Below are 15,156 nucleotides of genomic sequence, written 5' to 3'. Positions count from 1 at the left end.
AATCCAGTTGAGGATTTATGGCTAGTCTAAATGAGCTATTAAACCAGGGGTGAGCTCGCCTGTGTGGCAAAACGTACTCTTAGTTTTTTTGTGAACCATAAACAATTAAAAGTTTATGCATTTTTATTTATATTTTTTAATTATTTGCTTTGTGGACGATTTTAGACAAGATTAATGTTTAAAAAATGTTGGAATAAGTAATGAAACATAAAGAAAAGTTAAATATTAATTCTCTCTTAAATTTGCCTCTCTCTCGATTTTGCTCAGCTCTGTATTAAACGGAAACGAAATACGCAAAATACAAGGAACAGCGAATCAGAGTAAAATATGCAGTCCGTCAGACCAAGCAAAAATTCTTGTGAAGAAATCAGAACATTGCTTGAGCAGAATTATACGACAAATCAACAACTAGGTACATATATTACAAAACGGTGAAAACGGTGAACAACTTAGGGAGCCCTATTTAAATAACGTTCGCAACAAACAAAGTGATCTTCTAAGAGAAGAATAAACAATAATGGCTAGAGTATTTCAAAGAGTTCCTGAATTGTAAAAAAGTTACGGCTCTCGGTGAAGAGCAATATAAGAAAAAAACCAGGGACATATTCCATTCTTTTGACAGAAGCAATAACAAAGCTATAAGTTCAGGGAACGTGATTATATGAGCAACTATAGAGAGATAACATTCATGGATTGTACCGGCAAAATAATTATAGGAATGATTAACAAAAGAATTACAGATTGGGTTAACACAAACCAAAATCTAAACGAGTACGAGCTGGTTTTTGAAATGATTACTCTACAGCGGATTACATCTTTAACCTCGCTGCAATAATAAACCTTAAATTAAAGAGTGCCCAGAGATGTCCTAAAATATAAACTGTATACCATCGGTCTCTCATCGAAAATGTATAGGGATCTTCATTTTAAAACAAGTGCAAATTTTCCGATATATTGAGGCAGTGAAGATTGAAAATTAGATAAATTACAAGAATATCGTCGGCAGCTAGAAGCCACTATAAAAAATGTTGAGCAAAATAGAAGTATCCGCCAAAAGCAAATTAGCGGCCTATAATTGCATACACACCCACCCTAAAAAACGGTATTGAATCATGGACCCTTACAACAACAGCAAAGAACAGACTTAAACGAGCGGAAATGATTTAGTTAAGAAAAGTCGCGAGAAAGACAAGAAGTGACAGAGTGAGAAACTAAAATTTAAGAGCGCCACTAAGCCTCGAACCCCCGGCATAAGATTGGTTAAAAAGTATCAGAAATCAGAGTTAAAGAGCGCACCATTTGCAGAAACCTCTGCACTGAAAGGTAGAAGTAAAGGTAAGTTTCTTATTGCCTGTTTAAGTATATTATAGCTTTTTACCGGGTTAACCTTCATTTGACATATACGCAATTGAATTGGGTTTATTAACCCTGCTACTACGTTAGAAAAAAATCACATACGTTATGTTGGGGTCATTTGATGACCCATTTAGTGAAAAAATTATATAGTATACATTTTAAAAAGGTTTTTAACGCGTGGGATAATAGCTTGAAGTGTTTATTACAGACAATTCTTGTCTGATCACTAATAAATTCAGTATAGACCCAAAAATTTACATAAATTCGATGTCAATATTATCGTCAAAAAATTTGTCACTGAACTGAAAGCATTAGGATTCGTTGTTATTGAATGTAAAAATTACAACAATAAATATCAATTTGTTGTATTCTCTTTTTATTTTTTGTTTTGATGTCATCTAAAACAAGAAAAATATGTAAAGAAAATGCAAAAATAAATAAAATTAAATTTTGACATGCCACATTATATACGCACGGGGTCATAAAATGACCCTAACATAATATGTGTATACACATGCAATAAATAGACTTCTAAGCACAAAATATTGATGAAACTAATTGATTTCAATAAATCTCAAAAATTCATGCACTGAGTAGTAAGGACTTTTAATTATATCCCACAATTAAGACATACGGTGATGATAAATACGATTTGGGTCATCAAATGACCCCAACGTAATAGCAGGGTTAAATGCGGTTATATGTAAATCTACTATTATTTGTCATAATTTGAAAGTTTAACAAGGTGTTATATCGGATATTCTCTATTATGTAACCCTGTGTGTAATTTTTTGAGTCATGTTTTATTAACCATATTCTGACTCCACAGTGTGATAGAACATCAAAAATGAGAAGACACGTGTCTCGCCGTTTAACCCTATCTCATCAACTTTCGCTGTTAGAGGCCTCCAAAAGTTTGATGCTTTGATGTAAAAAGGGTCATTTAGTCAGGACTCTATCTTCCAAACCGTTGGGAAATTTGAATTTATCTCAGAGGCAAAGTTGTAGCTCTTGTCTTAAAGAAAATTTTGAACACATATAATCCATCAAGCTTCATCTGCAAGGTCAAAATCGCCATGGTCAAGTTTCTTTTAAAATTTTTTCTCAAGTTTATTATATTATACAGCTTTCAAACCGATCAAAATTGAAGCAAACAACCAACTAAAAAAATGTACCTTAGATCTTAGTAAACAACTTTCTAGAACATACGAACTCTGTAGAAACGGATCTTAATGGTCAAAATAGCAAAACAATTGCGATTTTTTTTCCTCTTTTCTCGGCTTCTCCTCCATAGATATTAAACCGTTCAAAATTCAAGAAAACAATCAACCACAATAGTGTAGCAAAGGCTTCAATAAATAACTTTCTGGAATATGCGGAATGTCTATGAACGGTTCTTAATGGAAAAAATAGCAAAAATCTTTTGAAAATATCCAATTTTTATACTTTTTTCTCCGACTTTGGTCCAAAGATACGCAAAAATTAAGGATACAGTCAACTACAAAAATGTACCTTAGATTTCAACAAACAAGTTTCTAGAACAAATGAAGATTCCAGGAACGATTCTTCAAGGTCAAAATTCGATTATTTTAGATCATTCTTTCCTTTCATGTCCGTAAATAACAAACCTTTCAAATTTCCTTGAGTTTTTAACAGTTTGTTATTTCCAAACCTGAGCAGGGGGAATGTTAAAATAATTTAATTTTTCGTGAATTTCAGCCCTGAGAATCATTCCTAGAATCTTCATATTGTCTAGAAAGTTGTTTACTGAAATCTAAGGTAACATTTTTGTAGTATATCCTTATTTTTTGGGCGGTTGGGTTTCTTTGGACCAGAGTCGGAGAAAAAAGTATAAAAATTGGATATTTTTAAAAGATTTTTTCTATTTTTACCATTAAGAACCGTTCATAAACATTTCGCATATTCCAGAAAGTTGTTTATTGATGCCTTTGCTACGCTATTGTGGCTGATTGTTTTCTTGAATTTTGAACGGTTTGATATCTATGGAGCAGAATTCTAGAAAAGATTATAAAAATCGCAATTGTTTTGCTCTTTTGACCATTAAGATCCGTTTCTACAGAGTTCGTATATTCTAGAAAGATGTTTATTGAGATCTGAGGTACATTTTTGTAGTTGGTTGTTTGCTTCATATTTGATCGGTTTGAAGCTGTATAACAAAACTTGAGAAAAATTTTAAAAGAAATTGGACCATGGCGATTTCGACCTTGCAGATGAAGCTTGATGGATTATATGTGTCCACAATTTTTGTTCTTTAAGACAAGAGCTACAACTTTGCCTCCGAGATAAATTCAAATTTCGTAAAATATAGTCCTGACTAAATGACCCTTTATACATCAAAGCCTCAAACTTTTGGAGGCCTGTAACCGCGAAAGTTGATGAGATGGGGAAAAACGGCGAGACACGTGTCTTCTCATTTTTGGTGTCCTATCACACTGCGGTGTCAGAATATGGTTAATAATTTTCGTGTTGCACAGTGTAATAAAAAAATCTCTAAAATAATGTTCACTTACTGTTCAGTGTCAAAAGTAACTTTTGATTGGAAACTTACCTAAAATGAAAATAATAAAAGAACGAAATTAATAAAAATTAAAAATAATAAAACTAAATATGTACATATATAATAAAAAATATAAATGTAAAGGAAGAAGAAAACAGTAAATAAATATAATAATACTAAAAATGTAAAAACGGAAAGACATATCGATAAAATATAACAAACAATTATCTATTAAAAAATAACGGTAATTAATTGCTTCGCCTTTGATATAGAAATTGATACACAATGTTGAAAATAACTTAATTATATCAAAACTTAAAATAGTCAATTCTATAAACATACATAACTGAAAATTAACAAAGAAGCCGTCCATGTTTAAAATAACATTAACGCTTCAACTGCTATTTTGTGGTGGAATTAGCCCCCACGGGGGGACTAAACGTTTTGTACGCCAAGGGGTATTAGTGGTATTAGTGGTTAAGACACAAAAATCCGTTAAACAAAGTTGAAAAAATCATTTGTTAAGCACGTTTTACACACTGATAGAGAAGATACCGCTAACAGACATAAAGCTTAAAATGTTTTCCCTTTTTGAGCTGGCTTTGCATGGGAAAATTATAAAAAAAGTAGTGGAAAGAGAGGAGTTGAGGTTATCACTTATGGGTGTCACTTACAAAAACACACACATTTTGTGGCTTCTGCTAATATCTAATGTCAATGTCAAATCACTGCTATAGAGAGAAAATTATGAGGTTCCAATATGTCTGTCTGTCCCCATTGAAATAATACCACAAAATAAACGAAACAAAATGGTTTTTAGATTTCATTGCAAATATTGCCGTTAAAAAACTGAAATAAAATTGTTTGCAATTTGAAATGCTTTCACTTGAAATGAAATGTCTGGTGGTGTTGTTCGTCTGTCTTGTGTGTTGGCAGACAGGTTGGGATCAATGGTACGAAATATTTATTTTTCTGTTGTTAACACTTGCATCTTAGAGATACCAAAGTAGTTTTGAAAACAGAGAGATTGTTGTTTTTAAGGCCATCATTTGAAAAACCATCATAAGCGCCTAAATGTTAAACATCTATCATTATTTGTAAAGACTTGAATCACCAACCATAAATACCGTAATTGTCAACAATTTGGTGGTGCTGACCACCAATTGCCGTGGTTTGTTATTGACTGCAGTCTTTGGAAACAGAGTTGTTGATATTAGCCAACAAATGTTGCTGGACTCTTCGTGGTCGTCATTATCGGTATTATAAAAAATGAAGTTGTGTTTAAATGTTTATCACATATGTTATTCAAAGAAAGTGCTTTGAACTTTTAATAAGACAGTTTGGTACGCAGTGCTAAACATGTGGTGATCCTCGTGCTTTTAAGAAGAGAGAAGAGCAGACGGTTATTTTTGAAGAATACTTTTGGAGAAATATCAAAGCAATAATCGTCGATTTGTTAAATATTTTATGAGGAATCTTCGAAGCAATAATCGCGGAGCTTTTAAAGAATATATTTTGAGCAATATTCATAACAATAATATTGACTTTTTAAAGAATATTCATAAAAATAATCGTGGATTTTTAAAGAATATCTTTAAGGATAAATGATATAGGATTTTTTAATATTACAAATATTTTTGTTGAAAACAATATATTTACAAACAGTAATATTCATTTTTTAATATGAAAAATATTTTTTAATTTTAAAAACGTTTTTATAATTAACAATTTTAATGGCCTGTTTTACTAAGACGATTCGAATACAAATTCGTTCGAACAAATACCAAACTTCTGCTTTTGAAAAATATTTGAACTGCTATTATTTTGAATCAAACAAATATATTCTACAGCAACGGGAGTTTGGTAGCAATTCGAACGAATTTGAATTCGAATCGTCTTAGAGAAACAGGCCATAAAAGTATTGTTTAAAAACATTAAAAATGTTTTCAGGATAAAAATCGCACAGCTTTGTTTTATGTTGGATCGCCATAAAAAGTTTCGAAAAAAATACTATACATTTATTTTTAAAAACATTTTTAATATCAAAAAATATTAATAATAAAAATATAAAAAAATATTTTTGTTAAAAAAAAAAATAATTTTTATATTAAAAATATTTTTTAAAATTAAACCATTTTTTATTTTTTAATTTAAAAATTAAAAAAATAAATAAATATAAGAAATATAAAAGCATTTTTTTGTTAAAAACAATATACATATTTAAAAACAATATTATTAAAAATGTTTTTTAATATTAAATATATTTTTTAATATTAAAAACATTTTTTATATTTATTATTTTAAACATTTTAGAAATATGTTTGAAAACATAAAAAAGAAGATAAGAAATAATCGCGCAGCTTTGTTTAAAAAAAAAATTATTAAACATTTTTAAAAAATACTAAAAATATTTTTTAATATTAAAAACAAGGTTTAATACTAAAATATATAAAAAATATTTTTGTTAAAAACAATATACATATTTGCAACAATAATATTAATATTTTTAATATTAAAATACTTTTTTATTTTATTTTTTAATTTTTGTATTTTAAGAATACTTTTTTTACTTCGAAAAAAAAACTTGATTATATATTAAAAAAACTAAAAAATTTATTTTTTTAATATTAAAAACAATGTTATATTATAAATTAAAAAAAAAAACATTAAATATTTTTTTTAAATAATCACTAAAAATATTTGTTTAATGTTACAAATATTTTTAATATATAAAATTAAAAACATTTTTAATAGTAAAGACATTTATTTTAATCTTAAAAACATCTTTGTAAAAACATTAAAAACAACATTTGTGTTGGAGATCCATAAAAGTTTCGAAAAAAATGTATTAAACGTTTTTAAAAATACTAAAAAAAATATAAAAATTTTAATAATATTTTTTAAAAACATCAAATATTTTTAAAATAATATCACGCAGCTTTTTTCTATATGTTGGGCGCCCTTAACAAGCTTCGAAAAAAATTATTAAACAGTTTTAAAAAATACTAAAAATATGTTTTTTAAATTAAAAAGTTTAATATTAAAAATACAAAAAATAATAAAAAATATATTTTTTTAACATTAAAAATGTTTTAAAAATATGTTTTTAATATAAAAAATATTTTGTTTAAATATGAAAAATATATATTAATAATTGTTCATATTTGATATTATTATTAATTATTAATAATATTATTTATTTCTATATATTTATATTTTTAAAAACAATAAAAATATTTTTTAATATTAAAAACATTGTAATATTATAAATTTAAAAAAAAACATTAAATATTTTTTTAAATAAATTACTAAAATTATTTGTTTAATGTTACAAATATTTTTAATATATAAAATTAAAAACATTTTTAATAGTAAAGACATTTGTTTTAATCATAAAAACATCTTTGTAAAATATTAAAAACAACACTTGTGTTGGAGATCCATAAAAAGTTTCGAAAAAATTATTGAACTTTTATAAAAATACTAAAAAAAATAACAAATTTTAAAAATATTTTTTAAAAACAACAAATATTTTTTTAAATAATAGCACGCAGATTTTTTATGTGTTGGGTGCCCTTAACAAGTTTCGAAAAAAAAAAACAAGTAAGAACAGACTATAGTCGGACGGGGCCGACCATGTGATACCCTATACCACTAAACGCGTCTTCTTGGGATAAAGTTATAAGATGTGCATTAGAAATTTTACCAATTTTCACACAAAAGTTTTGATCAATTTAACCCGCTAAATATTATCCGATCATACCGTTGACTTGCACGCTACTTCTTAATCTCAAACCAAAACTACGTTTAAAATTTCGCGCCGATCGGACTATTATTGCGACCTACAGAGCGGCTACAAAATCGAGCAAAAATTTTGTTTTTGGTCCATTTCATCCCTTTAACATTTCACGATCATCGCCAAAAACTAATCAGTTCTATTCTGGTCCAAACCCGACCTCCATACTAAATTTCGCGACAATCGGTCCATAATTGCGGCCTCTAGCTTGATTACAATTTTTAATGGACGGACAGACGGACGGACGGACGGACGGACACACATCGCTAAATCGCTTTATCTCGTCGAGATATGAAGTTTGGTATACCACATGAGGGGTCTACGACGAATATTTCGCGGCGTTACATGAATTTTTGGGAAAACAAACTTATTATACCCTTTTCCACATTGTGGTATAGGGTATAATTATTAAACAGTTTTAAAAAATACTAAAATTATTTTTTAAATTTAAAAAAATGTTTAATATTAAAAATACAAAAAATAAAAAAAAAATATTTTTTTTAATATTAAAAATGTTTTAAAAATATGTTTTTAATATTAAAAATATTTTGTTTAAATATGAAAAATATATATTAATAATTGTTCATATTTAATATTATTATTAATTATTAATAATATTATTTATTTTTATATATTTATATTTTTAAAAACAATAAAAACATTTTTTTAATATTTAAAACAATGTAATATTATGAATTTAAAAAAAAAAAACATTAAATATTTTTTTTAAATAAATTACTAAAAATATTTGTTTAATGTTACAAATATTTTTAATATATAAAATTAAAAACATTTTTAATAGTAAAGACATTTATTTTAATGTTAAAAACATCTTTTTAAAAATATTAAAAACAACATTCGTGTTGGAGATCCATAAAAAGTTTCGAAAAAAATTATAAAAACATTTTTTAAAAATACTAAAAAACCAAAAATTTTAAAAATAGTTTTAAAAAACCTCAAAAATATTTTTAAAATAATATCACGCAGCTTTTTTTATATGTTGGGCGCCCTTACCAAGTTTCGAAAAAATTATTAAACGGTTTTAAAAAAATACTAAAAATTTTTTTTTTATTTAAAAAAATGCTTAATATTAAAAATACAAAAAATAATAAAAACATTTTTTTTTAATATTAAAAATTAAAATATAAAAAATATATATATTAATAATTGTTCATATTTAATATTATTAATAGTTATTAATAATAAATTATAATAAATTATTAATTATTAATAATATTATCTATTTTCTTTAAATTCAAAAATGTTAATAATATTAAAAAATATTTGCATGATACCTATAATCGTACATTTTGTTTTTTGTTGGATCTCTAAAAACAGTTCAAAAATTAAAAAAAAAATATTTTTTGAAAATACCAAATTTTTTTTAATTAGAAATATTTTTTTAGATATTAAAAATATATAAAGTAGAAGGTAATTTTTTTAATATTAAAAAAAAGGTGTTTTTCATTGGAAATGTTTTAATATTAATAATATTTTGTTTCAAATACATACAACAAATATTTTTGTTATTAAAAAAAAATATTTTTTAATATTATTTTTGAAGTATTAAAAATGAAAGTTTTTTTAATATTACAAATATGTTTTGAATATTAAAAATATTTGTAATATTATTATTTCGACCTTATACATATAATAATTTTTTTTAAACATTTTTAGGATTATGTTTTATTATTGAATGTATTATGTAAAATTATTTTTTAATTTAATGATTTTCTCTTTAGAGTCGAGTCGACCAATAATGCAAGTGAACAAGGAAAGTCGAAGATTCGAACCCACACAACCACAGTTCAAAAATTAAAAAAAAAATATTTTTTGAAAATACCAAAATTTTTTAGTTAGAAATATTTTTTAGATTTTAAAAATATACAAAGTAGAAGGTAATTTTTTAATATTAAAAAAATATGATTTTAATTGGAAATATTTTAATATTAAAAATATTTTGTTTCAAATACATACAACAAATATTTTTGTTAATTAAAAAAATATTTTTTATTATTATTTTTTGAAGTATTAAAAATGAAAGTTTTTTTAATATTAAAAATATGTTTTGAATATTAAAAATATTTGTAATATTATTATTTCGACCTTATACATATAATAAATTTTTTTAAAACATTTTTTAAGGTTATGTTTTATTATTGAATGTATTTTGTAATTTTTTTTTTAATTTAATTAATTTCTCGTTAGAGTCGAGTCGACCAATAATGCAAGTAAACCAGGAAAGTCGAAGATTCGAACCCACACAACCACCACTATGTGACAGTTCAAAAATTAAAGAAAAACATTTTTTGAAAATACCAAAATTTTTTTAATTAGAAATATTTTTTAGATATTAAAAATATATAAAGTAGAAGGTAATTTTTTATATTAAAAAAGATGTTTTTTATTGAAAATATGTATTTATTAAAAATATTTTGTGTCAAATACATATAATAAATATTTTTGTTAATTAAAAAAATATTTTTTAATAGATTTTTTTGAAATATTAAAAATAAAAGTTTTTTTAATATTACAAATATGTTTTGAATATTAAAAATATTTGTAATATTATTATTTCGACCTTATACATATAATAATTTTTTTTAAAACATTTTTTAAGGTTATGTTTTATTATTGAATATATTTTGTAAAATTACTTTTTATTTTAATTAATTTCTCATTAGAGTCGAGTTTAATGACCAATAATGCAAGTGAAAAAGGAAAGCCGAAGATTCGAACCCACACAACCACCACTATGTGACATGTTTCGCTTTTGGTAGAGGCTCTTCAGACATATCGGCTGTGGAGAGGCTTCGCTATCATCTAACTTAACCTCTTTCTTTTTTTACAAAGCTGAATATTTGTTCAATCATTGTAGGGCTTTCATGACAAACGCTTAGCGTTGTCGTTTTTAATTTTTTTAATATTAAGATTTTTTATATAACGCATTAAAATATTCTTGTTAAAAACATTATTTCAGCACAAAAAATCCGAAAATTTTTTGTTATTTTCGTGGACATAAAAAATGTTGAAAATATGTCTCGAACTCGGAGTTTCCAATATTTTATGATAATCCCTATATACTATCAAAGACCTATTATTTAACAGCGTTTTCTCTTAACTTTAAGAAATTTTGAAATCTTTTAAGAAATCCATGCCTACTTTCACCCCTTCCCACACATTCTTCAACACTTTTCACAAAACTGAAATTATTATTAATGTTGTTTTTGAAAAAATAATCTCCCAAACATGTTATAAACATTAGTGCAACACCGTTTTTATGTTTAAATTGATTTTATTTGTTATAAAAATAAAAACAACTCCAAAGACAGAACTTGACTCATTAAAACAACAAACAACAACAAGGGAACCACAAGAATATGTGTCTTGTTTTTGGTTGCTGGGTGGGGTCTTTCATCGATCGATGTTTCATTCTTGGTGGGGTTGATAATTTGTTTGCTTGTTTTTTTTTTACAAATTAACTTTATTATCTTGAAAGTGGGGGAGTTTTCTTTTCCATGTTTTTTTTTCGAAGGGAAGATGTTTTTTTGAACTTTTCAAAGTCAAAGATAAAAATATCTTGTCGAAAATTAATTTGACGGCCAATAAATCTGTCATGGTTTTATGGGAAAACAAATATTTTTAGTTTTTGATGTAGGACTGTTTATTGGAAACTGAAAGTGAAAGGGATTGATTGGCTAAGGGTCAATGAACAACACAATATTTTTTCGAGTTCTAAAATTGCTGCAGATTGCCATAAAATGAAGTTTCTGGAAAGCAACACTTTAATGAATGTCCATAAAAATCTAAATTAAGAAGCTACCGAAGAACTTGAAAAATAACAATTCTTGGATATTGAAGAATTCACAAATTTCTTTGAAAAATATTGTAGCACATGTATTGGGCCATATTACAACATCAATTTCTATTAATATATTTTTCACATAAAATGTATCACTTTGACAATTAGTATTTTCGAATTTAAAGAAGGCTGTTATTTTTTATGTAACTCACAAATTAACAAGAACTGCTTATTTTTTAAAATAATATTATAATTTAATTGTTAAAATATTTGTTTCCGTTTAATGGTCCTTTATGTTTCGCACGATCTTAGCTTATTCGCGTTTATTTTACAACTAATTTCATATTTATTTTGCAATTGACTTTGTTTTATGATGATGATAAAAGCTTTTCATATCAAACAATTATTTTAATGTCAATGATTTTAGTCATCCAGAATGATGAAGAAACCACAAACTAAGCGGTTTCAGGCAAATACAAATGCGATTGCAATTCCATATAAAAATACATACGTATGTATATTTACCCTTGTCACAGTTAATGTAAATATTGAAGATGATTGTACGATTTGACACTTCTATTAACAGTGATGAATTTTATTCCTATTTTCTATTTTTGCTAGAGAAAATATTAATAAATTATTTCGTGTTTTATTTTTTTTTAATTTAGAAATGTTAAAGATATTTAAAAAAAAAATATTTGCAAGATAATATTGAGCATTTTGTTTTATGTTGGAGGTCCATAAAACAGTGTCGAAAATTTAAAAAAAAATATATTTTTTTAATGCTTAATTTTTTAAACATAAAAATTTTTTGAAATATTTTCTTTTATCAAAAAATAAGTTTAAAAATACATTTTTGGTATTTTTGAAAAATATATATTTTTTAAATATTAAGACTTTTTTGAAAATTAGAAATGTTTTTTTAAATATGTTATTACAAAATTTTAAAAATATTAGAAATATTTTTTTTCATATACAAATATTTTTGTTAATAAAAAACGTTTTTTAAATATTCGAATGAAAAATATTTAGTATATTTAATTTAAAAAATGTTTTTTTTTTTTTTAATATTAAACATATTTTTTTTTAAATATTAATAATATTATTTCGACCAATTAGGTCCAATATCATTGAGCTAATATGAATCGGGTGCACTCATTGATATGAAAGAAGTCTCCCTTGCCAATTCTGGGAAGTTTGTGGTACAATTATTGCATACCACTTGGGCCGGGTTTTTGTACATTCAGGCCATTATCGTGAGAAGTATGGAAAATAAAATGTTAGCGTGGTAACAAATACTAGAAAGACTACTAAAAACTTTAGTGCGAAAGGTGTATGAAGTAGTGGCCTTAAAAGTACAATCATATTTAAGGAAGTATTGACTTCCCCTTGCAAAAAATATTAAAATTTTGAAGTCATAATCACTACAACTACCCGCTAGTTCAAAACGAACTCAGAAGTGAATTTAAATTGGAATAATCTTAGAACTGAATCTAAGTTTGGGAGCCACTTCTTTCTATAGTTATCGAACCAACATGCCAATTTAGATGCACACCGTACGATTTTGTAGAGCTTTTAAGTCATTATGTCAGCAAGTATGGACTTACGCACGACAAAAGTGTTATCGTTGTAATCTGAATCACAAGGAACACTTTTGATGATATTTTCAAAACGATCCTCAAACAGGCCTTAAACTGCATTTAAGGCCTTGACATATAAGAAGCATGGCATTCTTGCTTAAGTCATATCTGATAAAAGACTAAAGACTAAGTTCGACCTAATTCAAATGTGGTTCTGACATTTCTTTATTCCTTTCCCTGAAATGACTTCAGTCAGAAAGCCAGCCGCTTATGTGTCGAGGCCTTTAGTTTTCGTGAGGGAAGTACCCCAAGGTTTTCGATATGTTCGGAAAAAATTTACGATTTACAGAGTTTCGTTGAAACTGTATACTTAATACATAAGTTATCGTACTCAAAGAAGTGGACCGATATAGTCCATCCATCGCATCTGATATATGTACACAGTTTGGCCCAAATCTAATGATCCGTGCGAGAGTTATCGTGCGCGGTCCACTCCTTCGGACCGATATAGACCATGTTCGACCTTGATTAGTAGGAAAGCCAGTCGCTTATGTATCTCCGCTTTAAATACCAAATGTAGATACATACTTGCAAAGACTCGTTTTGCTGGGATTTTTCAAAGTGAATTGAGATTTTTGTTATACCCATCTTTAACAAGTGAGCAAAGGCTATAGTCGGGACGGGGCCGACCATGTGATACCCTACACCACTACCCCTGTGCATAAGCTTTTCACTGGTAAACATTTCTTTTAGGGAATATAAACCGACTACCACCAAAAATAATATGCCTCTTTGTCTCTGGGACCCCCATAAGCAACCAAAATTTCGTGACCATCCGATCAAAATTACGACCTGTAGCTTGATTGCAAAAAAATGGAAGAATTGGATGCATTACCGACTATTGTGGTATCTCCCTTGTTTGACCACCTTCGCCAACCTGCTTTACACCAATGTAAAGGTAATATTTTCTTCTTCCATTGACAGGCTTTGTCGTTGGAATACCCCTACTAGAAGCCAATATATTCACAAAGAATAAAACTTTGAATTTGTCTCCAAATGAGTTTTTCCCCATGCCGACCCCTAAATATTATCCGGCTATCACCAAAATCAATAGGCTTCTTCCTATGTGGGACCCGCATCAACTCCCAAAAAATTCGTGACGATCCGATCAAAATTGCGACCTGTGGCGTGATTACAAAGAAATCGGAAAATGGGATGCATTACCGACTATTGCGATATATCTGTTGTTTGAGCAGCTACGACAACCTACTTTACATCGTTGTAAAGGTGATATTTTCTACTTTCCTTGCCAGGTTTTGCTTTTGATATACCTCTTAAAGAAACAGAGATATTGGCTTTGAAATAAAATGTTGACTTTTCTCCAAATAAGTGTTTGTCCATTCCGACCCCTAAATATTATCCGACCATCACCAAAATCAATATGCTCTTCATCTGTGGGACCCCCGATCAATCAATATTGCGACCTATAGCGTGATTTCCAAAAAAATAGAAAAATGGGATGTATTACTGACTATTGCGATATATCCGTTATTTGGGTGCCTACGCCGACCTAGTTTGCATCATTGTAAAGACGGGATCTTCTACTTTCATAGTCAGGCTTTGCTTTTGGAAAATTTTCAACCAAAGCTGTGATATTTGTCAATATAATTAAAATCGCAAAAATGAAAATTGGGGTTTTATTTCCTACTATTGCGATATTTTCGTTGTTTGATCACCTACGAGCACCCGAGTACATCATTAGAAAGGTGATATTTTCTGCTTTCATTATCAGGTTTTGCTTTTGGAATACCCCATATAGAAGCTGAGATATTGGCTTTGAAAAAAAGCATTGTCTTTTTATCCACCTAAGTTTTTTGTCCTTTCCGACCCCTAAATATTATCCGACCATCACCAAAATCAATAGGCTTCTTCCCATCCGGGACCCCCATCAACATCCAAAATTTCGTGACGATCCGATCAAAATTGCGGCCTGTAGAGTGATTACAAGGTTTAGATGGACAGACGGACAGACGGACGGACGACGGACTGACGGACGGACACACATAGCCACATCGACTCAGCTCGTCGAGACATTCATTTTGAT

At 27.4% G+C, this 15,156-nt stretch overlaps 1 protein-coding gene across 2 annotated transcripts in view; it reads right to left on the bottom strand.

Moving 5' to 3' along the window:
• LOC141399240 (coactosin-like protein) overlaps positions 1-15,156 on the bottom strand; it is an 89,346-nt gene that overhangs the window by 32,500 nt on the left and 41,690 nt on the right. Inside the window, exon 1 of one of the 2 annotated variants that reach the window (XM_073977611.1) lies at positions 11,685-11,819. The exons of the other annotated variant lie outside the window; for it this stretch is intronic. The gene's annotated coding sequence lies outside the window, so the exon portion shown is untranslated. Of the gene's footprint in view, positions 1-11,684; positions 11,820-15,156 lie in introns of those variants that run through there. 2 annotated transcript variants of the gene reach the window in all.

The sequence above is a fragment of the Musca autumnalis genome, unplaced genomic scaffold (genome assembly GCF_047663935.1).
Source record: "Musca autumnalis isolate F117 unplaced genomic scaffold, ASM4766393v1 scaffold_3, whole genome shotgun sequence".
Classification (NCBI taxonomy): domain Eukaryota; kingdom Metazoa; phylum Arthropoda; class Insecta; order Diptera; family Muscidae; genus Musca; species Musca autumnalis.
Note: the sequence above shows the minus strand (reverse complement) of the source record. Positions and strands in the feature narration are given on the sequence as shown.